Here is a 10,174-nt window from a genome sequence, read left to right as displayed (position 1 = left end):
CCGATGTCGTCATGTTCAGTCGTAGACAACCATGACAATGATTTTCACCCTAGGTGTCAAGGCCAACCAATAAAGGCCAAAACATTAGCAAAGAAACAACACCATTAACAAGGTAACGACACAAATTCATCACTGCTTAGCCCGACCATCAAAGTTCAGAGCAAGAGTCCCCCCCTATCCCCCATGAAGCGGTGCTCCAATCACAATTTTTTCTAACATCCTCTTCCAAAGGCATTACATTTTCTAACATATATTTTTCCAAGCAATTATATCTGCAACTAGTTAGTCACTAATTCACTAGCTAGTCATCATACTTGAATTGATCTGCATGGCATCAATGTCCTATGCAAACCAGAGCAAGTTGCGCACTATCACTTTGACATTCGTACTGTCACCACTCACAAGTTATATAGCGGTGCTTGTCAGTGAGCACTAGAAACCTCTTCCTACAAGCTTTACAGAACTGATATATCTGCCATTCGGCATACAAGATTGATTATGCCATTCATCGTTTTTTCCCTTTCTTTTAGGCAAAAGCAGACACCTTTACGTTAATCTAACAAATCATGAAAGGGGAGCAATGATTAATGAGGACTAGCAAGTCATCTGTAGAAAGCAATCACCCAAATATCCAATGGGCGAATTGAACAAGACATGATGATCAAGGAAGAAATAGAGCCTCTGCCACCTTATTCTTGGCTAGTGCAGCAATGAAATCTGCTAGAGGTCACCTCAGGAGGCTTAGGAAGAGGAAACAAACCCATCGCCCTCGATCAACCTGTAAAGCAGATGAGGTACACCCAGGCAGCTATACCTGCATACACATTTCCGGTTTTTAAAACCTACTACAAGTTTTACTCCCTCCGTTCCTAAATATTTGTTTTTCTAGATATTTCAAATGACTACTACATACGGATGTATGTAGACATATTTTAGAGTGTAGATTTACTCATTTTGCTTCGTATGTAGTCACTTGTTGAAATGCCTAGAAAGACAAGTATTTAGGAACGGAGGGAGTAGATAATAAAATTTACAGTTGCGGAGAGTATTTATGCAATGAAATTTTGCATCATATTAACTTGGTCATATTAATCTAAATAACTTGACCACCATCTGATTTTTCAATAAATACATGCAGCTTTGAAAACTGCGAAGGGCATCGCAGAGCAGAATATGCTGCCGCCTGTAGAAAGTGTAGATATTTATGCCATCACGTAGGCACGAGGAGCGCTGTTGTCCGTGGCTAGCCCAGCCCTACACCCAGGGGACGTCGCTGCAGACCTGACTGGCACTAGCTAGGTTGGACTAGACGCCGCGTCACTCATCCACGACACCAACCCGGCGTGCGTGCTGGAGCTGGACTGCTGGTCGATCACACCGATTGATCTGCCAGGAGGATACGTTGGTGCCGCGCCTGCACGCAACGAGGAGATTTCAGCAGAATCCACTGCCCGGCCGCACGCAACTAGACGAAACCCTGAGCCTGCGACCAAGCTGGGTGTGGTCATCTCGGTGGACGTCGCCCTGCATGTCGATGTCCCGGCCGCCGTCGATCGCACGCACATGCATTGCCGCAGGGTGGGAGGAGATGCACGGCGGGAACGCGAGTGGAGATGGAGATCCGGGTTAGCCACTACAGGCCGGCACTGCCCGGATCGGATCATCGGAGACAACATGCATGAGCGTGCGTGGTGCCGCAGTAATTCTGCAGAGGAAATGGCTCGTTGGTGGACTGGCAGGCAGGCCTGGGCAAAGCTGGGGGGTTGCGGTGGTGCACGGTAAAAAGGCGCATCATCTGGGTGCAACTGCCAAGACGTCCATGGTCCGAGCTGGGCTCTACGAGGCCACCACCGATCCACCATCCAGCCTAGCAGCTGGTAGTAGCTCAATAATACGTCTCGGTGCGTCGATGGGTTCCATCTTCCATGGCGTGCACACCTCCAGCAGACACGCGCGCACCGATGGATCAACGGCGCGCACTTGGCTCTAGCTAGACGGCGCGTGACAATCTCTGCGTGTCAACACTGGAGGCTGGCTTTTGTTTCTTCCTCCCGATCATAGATCGATACATACAAATTCATGCAGTTTGCGAGCAAGAACAGGGGGCCGCAAGTCATACGGCAGGGGATACCGATGGCCGGCTTCCGGTTATGGACATTGCCGTCTCTCCCGTGGTATCTGGTTCTTGTCTTGCGGCGCACACGTACAACGATTTGCCGGAGCGGGCGAGCTTCTTTCTCAACGAGTAACTTGGTGACTGAATTTTTTTTTCCACGGGGAAAAAGGCCGGCGAGCCTTCCTTCACCAAAAGGGATAGACAGTCCGGACCACACTTCCTGCTAGAGGCTATAAGTAATTTAAATTTAGATCATGTCCTGCAATCAAGAGACGCATATGATAGCCGGCTTCCTGCTAAAGGCTACAAGTAAATTAAAAGTCGATTATACGATCAGAGATATTGAAAGGATGGCCGTCCGTGCTCAAGAGATATAGGACTTTTTTTTTTTGAAAATGGAGGAGGACCCCGGGCCTCTGCATCTGGACGATGCATGCAACCACTTTATTAATTATTCGCACAAGACCTTACAAAGTTATACAACAGTAAGACTGAAGCAACTATCTAGGCAACAAAAGTGTCGCTACTCCTATCCAAGAAATGAAGGAATGCTGATAGTCTGGCCTAGCAGCCAAACCTAACATCTAAGACCTGAGGTCCCATCCAGGACGCCTGCCGGGTATGGGTCACCTACTAGTCCGGCGCACTTCTCAACCAGGACGCCTACCGGGTCTGAGGCCGCCGCAGCCACCTGCCACCAATCCATTTTCAGAGTTGTACTGCTGCATCTACGTTGCTCGGTCTAGTTGCCGTCGACGCCACCACGACGCCAGACCGCGTCACCCTCCTGCGCGAGTCCATCTCCGCGCATCGGACGCAGAGTCACCACAGCGCCATGCCGCCGAGACCCGCCGCCATCAATGAGTGAGATGCCGCACCGCTCCACCAAAGAATCCGTCCTCTGATTCTGCATCCAGCTGCTGCTCAAAAAACGATGCCCCCATAAGGGAAAACGACGTCCCAAAAACACCGCCATCGTCCGATCCGGAAACTCCGGATCAAGGTTTTCACACAGAGCAGCGCAAGCAAGTCGACAGAAGCTGCAGAGGCGATGTCTTCAACAAGATAATGACGCAAAAACGCCGCCATCGCCCGCCATGACCCGAGTCATAGCACGGTTTTCACCGGCAGCCCCGTCTCCCCACTGTACGCCGGGACTGGATGCGAGAATGCAGAACCACCGTTTCATTTCAAAAAAGAGATATAGGACTATATATTATATAGTTTCATTTCAAAAAAGAGATATAGGACTACCGTTTTATTGCCATCTAAGAGCATCTCCAACATAAGCCCTCGGAACAAACACCGCAAATGCCCATGGACACGTCAGAGATCGGCGTGTCCATAGATATGCTAGAGGAGGAAGTCATCCATCACTATTCTTCAAATTTTCACTATTTGTCCATCCCGTTCGGCTAGGCATTTTATCAAACACTTCTTGTGCACTTCTGTACGCGGACACACACGCACCCAAGCAGCTGGATGCATTCCGTGCATGTACACTCTCGTGAGAATGTTGGCCTACCGGCGGTGTGCTAGCTTGCCCACTTACGGTGACGTCGCCGGAGCCGCGGCCACATCACTGTCATAGAATGATGGGTCGCCGGAGCCGTTGTGAAGGGCTGACACGAGCAAAGCTAGTACACAAGCTGCTAGATGTATCCGTGCATGCACGCTGCACGGGTAGGGCAGTCGTTGGTGGAGGTGGAGCCGGAGCCGCCAGTGATGGTGAGGGCCGCCGAGCCTGCCTCTGCCATACGTAGGTCGATGTTGTACTCCGTGAGGTCCACTCCAGAGCGAGCGACGTCGAACGGGAGGAGGGGCACTGTGTCCCCCAAGATGGTGCGGATGGTGTCGAAGCGAGCCATCGAGTCCGTGAAGGAACAACATGGTGAGGTCCGGATCAGAGACCGGGTTGCCGTGTCGGCGAGGCCATCCGCAAGGTTCTTGAGGCGGCAGGCCTAGTCGGAGACGGTGAGATCCCCTTGCTTGAGATTGCCTTACTGGCGGGTGAGATGGAGGTAGAGGGCACCTTGGTTCGTGAGGAACTAGTCGCGGATGCGTTTCCACGCCGTGTAGGTGTTGGTGGCGCCGCCCATGTTGAGCTCGAGCAGGAAGTCGGCGAGGGTGAAGTAGATCCAGAGAATGAGCCGGTTGTCGACGGCAAGCCAGGACGCATTGGGGTTGGGAGGAGGCGGCTGCTGGACATGGTCCTCGACGCGGTATTGCAGCAGTACATAGGTAAAGAAAGTTTCCCACTTGATGTAATTGTGCTCGGCAGGGTCAAGTTTGAAGCGGATGTGGTTGGAGATGTGACCACTGTGGAAATTGTGAAGGAGAGGGTCCACCGGGGGTGCAGCCGCAAGAGGGACGGCGAGCATGGAGGCGGAAGAGGTAGTGGAGGAGAGGAGAGGAGAGGTCCCTGGAGGTGAGGACTGGGGAGCAGACGAGCCGACGGCTGCCTCGGGGGAGGAAAGCTCGCTGAAGATGTCCTCAAAACCCATGACGACTGATACCAAGCTAGAGGAAGAAGTAGACGCATTGTACTATTGTATTAGCTGTGTTATAAAGGTGATATAGATATAAGGCAACCCTAACTACTCCGGTCAATGTAGGCCGAGGCCATGACCGAGCGTGGGCGTGTGAGATTCTACAATCTAGAAAATACAATACAACAAGGATACATACAATATGGATATATGTACAACACGTTAACAATGCGGACTCGCAGACGGGTCCGAACCCCGTAAAGCATCCCAGATTTGCTACCACTTTACCATAAAGACATTTACGGAATATCGTCAAATGGCAAAAAATATCTAGACTCCTTCAAAGGACATATACGGATGACTTGAGAGTCCGCGTTAAAGATGCCTTAGGTAGGGCATAGCCGCATAGGTGCTACTCACGGTATTTTCCTGCTAGAGTATGAACATGAGCAAAGCAGAAGCTGAGTTCACAGGATCAACAATATGCATAATCTTGCTTCACAGAATCACAATATTTGTATTGCCACTTTTCCTATTTCACTGAATTTTTTCATCATTAAAGTGACGATCGCTTTAGTTACTCACCACAAAGCCGAGTTTCATGAAAAGAGCAAAAGGCGCCCATGCATCTGTGCTGTACGCGGAATGGCTGGAGAGGAACCAAATGCAGGGGAACAAGGCCGCCCAATTAAAGAGGTCGCCAAAATAAAAGCACTGGTTAACCAACACTTAGCATATACTCCTACTACAGTATTTAGACTCTAGCTTTGTTTTTCTGGTTGTATTTCCGAATTCTGACCAGCAGCTGGTATAGCTGCCTTGTTCAGTTACATTGCCTTTCGCGAACCAACCTGTGATTGGATGGTTAGAGGGACTGTGATCTTCTCAGCCTATCAGGGTTCAAATCCTGATGCTCGCATTTATTCCTGAATTTATTTCAGAATTTTTGGTGATGCGCATTCAGTGGGAGGAGACGTTCCTGTCGATGACAAGGCGCTTGCGGTGACTTCGTAAATCTCAAGATGATATGCCGGCTCAGTCTTTCGAAGGTGCTCATAGGGGTAGGAAGTACGTGTGTGCGTTCATAGGGGTGAGTGTATGCGCGTGTATATGAGCGCGTGTGTCTGTACTGATGTTTAAAAAAAATTGCATTACCTTCCAACAGCTTAGGCCCCGCTTGGATGGTCGTTTTTGCTTTCCGCGTGTATTAGGGTACAGTTGTATCTTACCAGTCACCAACGAAATCCCCTTGGAAAAAAATACGGACCTCTGGAGATGCTAATCTCTAAGGCTGCGCTTGGAAGCAGTGTAATCAAATACAGACGTATATATTTTACACGCGTAACTTACCGGTCACTAGCAGATTTCCAGTCGGAAACAAAACGATGGACATAGGTCTGTATTTTTTTACAGAGGTATCTGAGACTAAAACGGTAATCCAAACAAGGCCTAACGGGGGTATTACGGGTGTAAACGAGGAAACGATCATTTCGGGTTGCGCCTAAACGACCAACCAAGTGCGCTTTTCCAGCTGGAGGGGAAATACGATTCAGAGCCGCATTTTACACTGGTTTGCCCTCAAAAACGGCCATCCAAGCGAGGCCTTATTAGTTCCATCGGGACCAGGACGTACTGATGTTTTGATGTCACTAATGTCAGGATAAAAGTGACGATTTGTATGATTTCTTCAAAAGAGAAGTGACACCTTTTCAGATTCTTGTGCCTCGACACTCGAAATTATACCCCGGTTATGCTTATACATAAACCATAGCATGACATTGATCCTATCCTTAAGTATATCGAACCACCAAGCATTCGCTCTCAAGTAACTTGATGTTAGTACCCCGCAAAAAAACAACAACTTGATGTTAGTGTTGTAGTGCATGATTGCACTCAAATCTGTACCCCACAAAATGTCAAGTACTTATCAAGTTTAGTTTTTGGCGTTCGGATTCTGTTTGCCATTATATTTTAATATCAGATATTTTTGGTTCCTAGGTCTAGGCGCACCCTATATGTTTTTAAAATATTAAAAAGTCCAAAACATTTTTGGGGCCAACATGGCTTCGGTGTTCTACTCACATACGAAGTTTCGCAAAGAAATGACTTTGGCGTTCTTCTGGAAAAAAAAACTCCACAAATTCAAAAACCTTGAATAGTACTCTCTTCGTCCTATAATAAAATATAAGATTGTTTTAATGGACTAGGGTCTAGGTGTGCCCCAATTAAGTTTTCTTATAAATAATAACAATAACAATAGGAAAAAGCTTCTGTTCAACCAATGGATCGGTGCGTTCCATCCGCCTCCTTCTACGCGGGCCACGTGTCCTCTGAGCCCCACGCCATACCTTCTTATCTCCAGAAAGGTCCACTGCATCACATCTTATCTTCTCGCTCTACTCGTTCATCTTCATTGTTGGATCTCGAGCGCTTGCCATGCTCCGCCGCCGCCTCACGGGTGAGAAGCCCCGCCCGCCTCCTCTTCTTCTTCATCTCCTCCTCTTCCTCTCTCCTCCCTCTCCTCTAACCTTGCAGCCCCTCCCCAACTAGTGTATCGTCGCCGGTGGGCATGCCGATAACCAGGCCTTCGTCAGCCGTGCCCCTCCTCTTCTTCTACTGTCTCCATCCTGCCCAAGTTCCTCCTCCGCCGCATCTCAAACAAGATCTCGAGCCGCGTCTGCCATCCTCGGAGCACCAGCATCCGCGTCCGTCGTCGTCCCGCTACTCGGGGGAGCACCGGCATGGACAACCATGGCTGCCACCTCCTCGAGCTCAGTTTTCCTGCAACAAGTTTTCTGCAACAACGGTGCTTCTACAACCCCAGCAGCCACGGAGTGGCGGCACTACTGCTCTGTTGCGGTCGGCGGCGACGTGCTTGACGCATGCAACATGCTAGTTATTTCTGCAACATAGCCGTTGTTTCGGGAATTGTTTCTGCAACCCAGCCGTTGTTTTAGGAATTGTTTCTGCAATCTCCAAATTTTTGCAGCATGGTAGTTGTGTCTGCAACGCAGTCGTTGTTTCAGGAATTGTTTCTGCAACGCGATTGTTGTTTCAGGAATTGTTTCTGCAAGGCGACCGATGTTTCTGCAACTGGTTTGCTGTTTCAGGAATTAATGTGCCGGGAAGGCGACTCGGGCGTGCGAGGAGTTAGATCGGACGGCTCGCGCACGGAGATTTGACGACCGTCGAGGTGGTGGATGTTTACTAGACATCTACCGGCGGACACGTAGCGGCTCCCATAACAATAACAATAGTCAAATATTTCTAAAACCTTTTTTATAACGAAGATGGTCTTGTGTTATTATACCCAAAAAAACAAATGAGAAAGTAATAAAAAACTATAGATCATTGTTTTTTTCTTTAAAATTATGTAAGAACACACACACACAATATTCTAGACATGTTAGTGTGGTTTTAATGGAAACAAAAATAGGAAAAGTTGTAAGGGCGATTAATTGTTCTAGAAATCATGAGATTTTTTTGATAAATGGTGATTTTATTAACTCATAATCTAGCATCATCTAGGGATACAAAGCATAATGAGAATACACCCAACCTCCGCATTATTAAGATACACACATAAGTCACAAACACGTACACACATGGAAAATAAAAACACGTTGATAACAATAAAATCATAGTACACCAAAAACAATGCCTAAGGCAAGCAAGGTGTGAGACCTATCCTATTGACTATGCCGCCATCATGAGTTTTTTCATGAATAACTAGAAACTATCCATGAGTTATCTCAATACCTGGCCAAATACTTCTTCAGTTTTCAATCTTAAATATCTGAAATGTTATGTATTTTCTCAAATATATCTTAGTTTCAGGTTGTTTTGGATTTAAATGTGCAGAGCTACTGCCACATCATTATCCATACCATTTCGATTGTGGCGAGGATCACTTGTCCTGTTTGGAAGTTTGGAGATCGAAACTAGGGGGCCATCTTCATCAGTTGCCTGATTTTTATAAAAAATACAGTTGACTTTTCTAGGCCATTGGTTTGAAATTCAAGGGATGGTGTGCATCTTCCACCTCCACCTTTTTTCTCCCTCGTCCCATCCATACCATCGCCCGAACCGCCAGCTGATGAGTCCATTTTGCATCACTTTTTACCCCTCGTTTTAGCATCATCGTCATAGGATTTCACAAATTTGCCGCGTCTACGCATCGTTTTTGCCCGACTTCACCAGGTTCATGAAGGAGAAGGACATTTTCAGCATTGATGAGAAAACACCTATTTCTGGGTGAAAATCACGCTATTTGACATCATAGTAACATTCCAACCAAAGAAAAGATCATGTGGGAAGAAAACTAGCCACCCCAAGCCTTTGAGACAAAGATGGCATGTGGTACGAGCATCGCTCTCTCTTACCGTCCCTCGTACCGCACGGCGCCGCCTCCTCCTAGTCAACTATTTCATCCGGTATGTTTTTTTACTAGTATGTTTGTTACTAGAGGCGAGAACCACGAGACAGAAGCATAAAACCTCACCTTCATATGTTTGTTACATTATCCATGTTACATGTTTTCGTATGTTTGTTCCTAGTATGTTTTCATAGATTCACCACTAGTATGTTTGTTACCAAATTCATCACTAGTATGTTTGTTACTAGTGGTGAATCTGGACTCCCTGGGAGCACATTAGCCTTACTGTAGATTCCACCACTATATTGTTATCCTTTAGCCTTACTGTAGTTTCCACCACTCTATTGTTATTTATTACTTTTCTAGCGTACTTCAATTCTCATTTAGACATACTTGTGTTATTGACACTTTTCCAATAAACATGTAACATATATTCACCACTAGTATGTTCGTTAGTAGTTGTGAATTTGGACTCCATGAAAACGCTTTAGCCCTACTTTATTTACCATCACTCTCTTGTTATTTATTACCTTTGTAGCGTACTTTAATTCTCATTTAGACACACTTGTGGTATTGACACTTTCCAATAAACCTCAACAAGAGAAAAAGACCATTTCATAAGCTCCATGTGGGATCGACATTCTTACTTCGAACAGGCTACAACTGTACTATGTGCATTTGTAGGACATCAAGCTTTTTCAGGCACCATTGCTAGCGAGCTAAGCGTCTTTGGTCGTGATTTAAGTTTTGATTTATTTTATGTGCTACGTTGTTTTGCAGGTTCTGAGCAAACATGGCCGAGTTTGAACATTTGTATCAACTCGCCACAATAATGCCCTGGGGATTGCCTATTAAAGAAATCTTTAGATATTTAGACCCGAGACCCAATGGTGAAACTTAAAAAATTAATCCAAATTTACTGGTGATGGTATGGAGGATATGTACCAACATGTTATATAAGCCCAATGAGGATGTAATTGACTCATCACCAATCTAACTCGTAGCCTCCCCCTATGCCTTCTCTAGAAAAACTCATCTACAAGATCAAGAAGGTGCCAGCTTTGATGGCATCAAAAGAACGCCATAGTCATCTCCTCCAGTGAGAAGGGATCCTCCTCAAGCTCTTTACCAAGAAAGATCACACCACTTACTGAATGGGAGGACATGGTCCCAAAAAAGTTAGGAGGATCTCTG

Source organism: Triticum urartu, chromosome 3 (assembly GCF_003073215.2).
Source record: "Triticum urartu cultivar G1812 chromosome 3, Tu2.1, whole genome shotgun sequence".
NCBI lineage: Eukaryota > Viridiplantae > Streptophyta > Magnoliopsida > Poales > Poaceae > Triticum > Triticum urartu.
Note: the sequence above shows the minus strand (reverse complement) of the source record.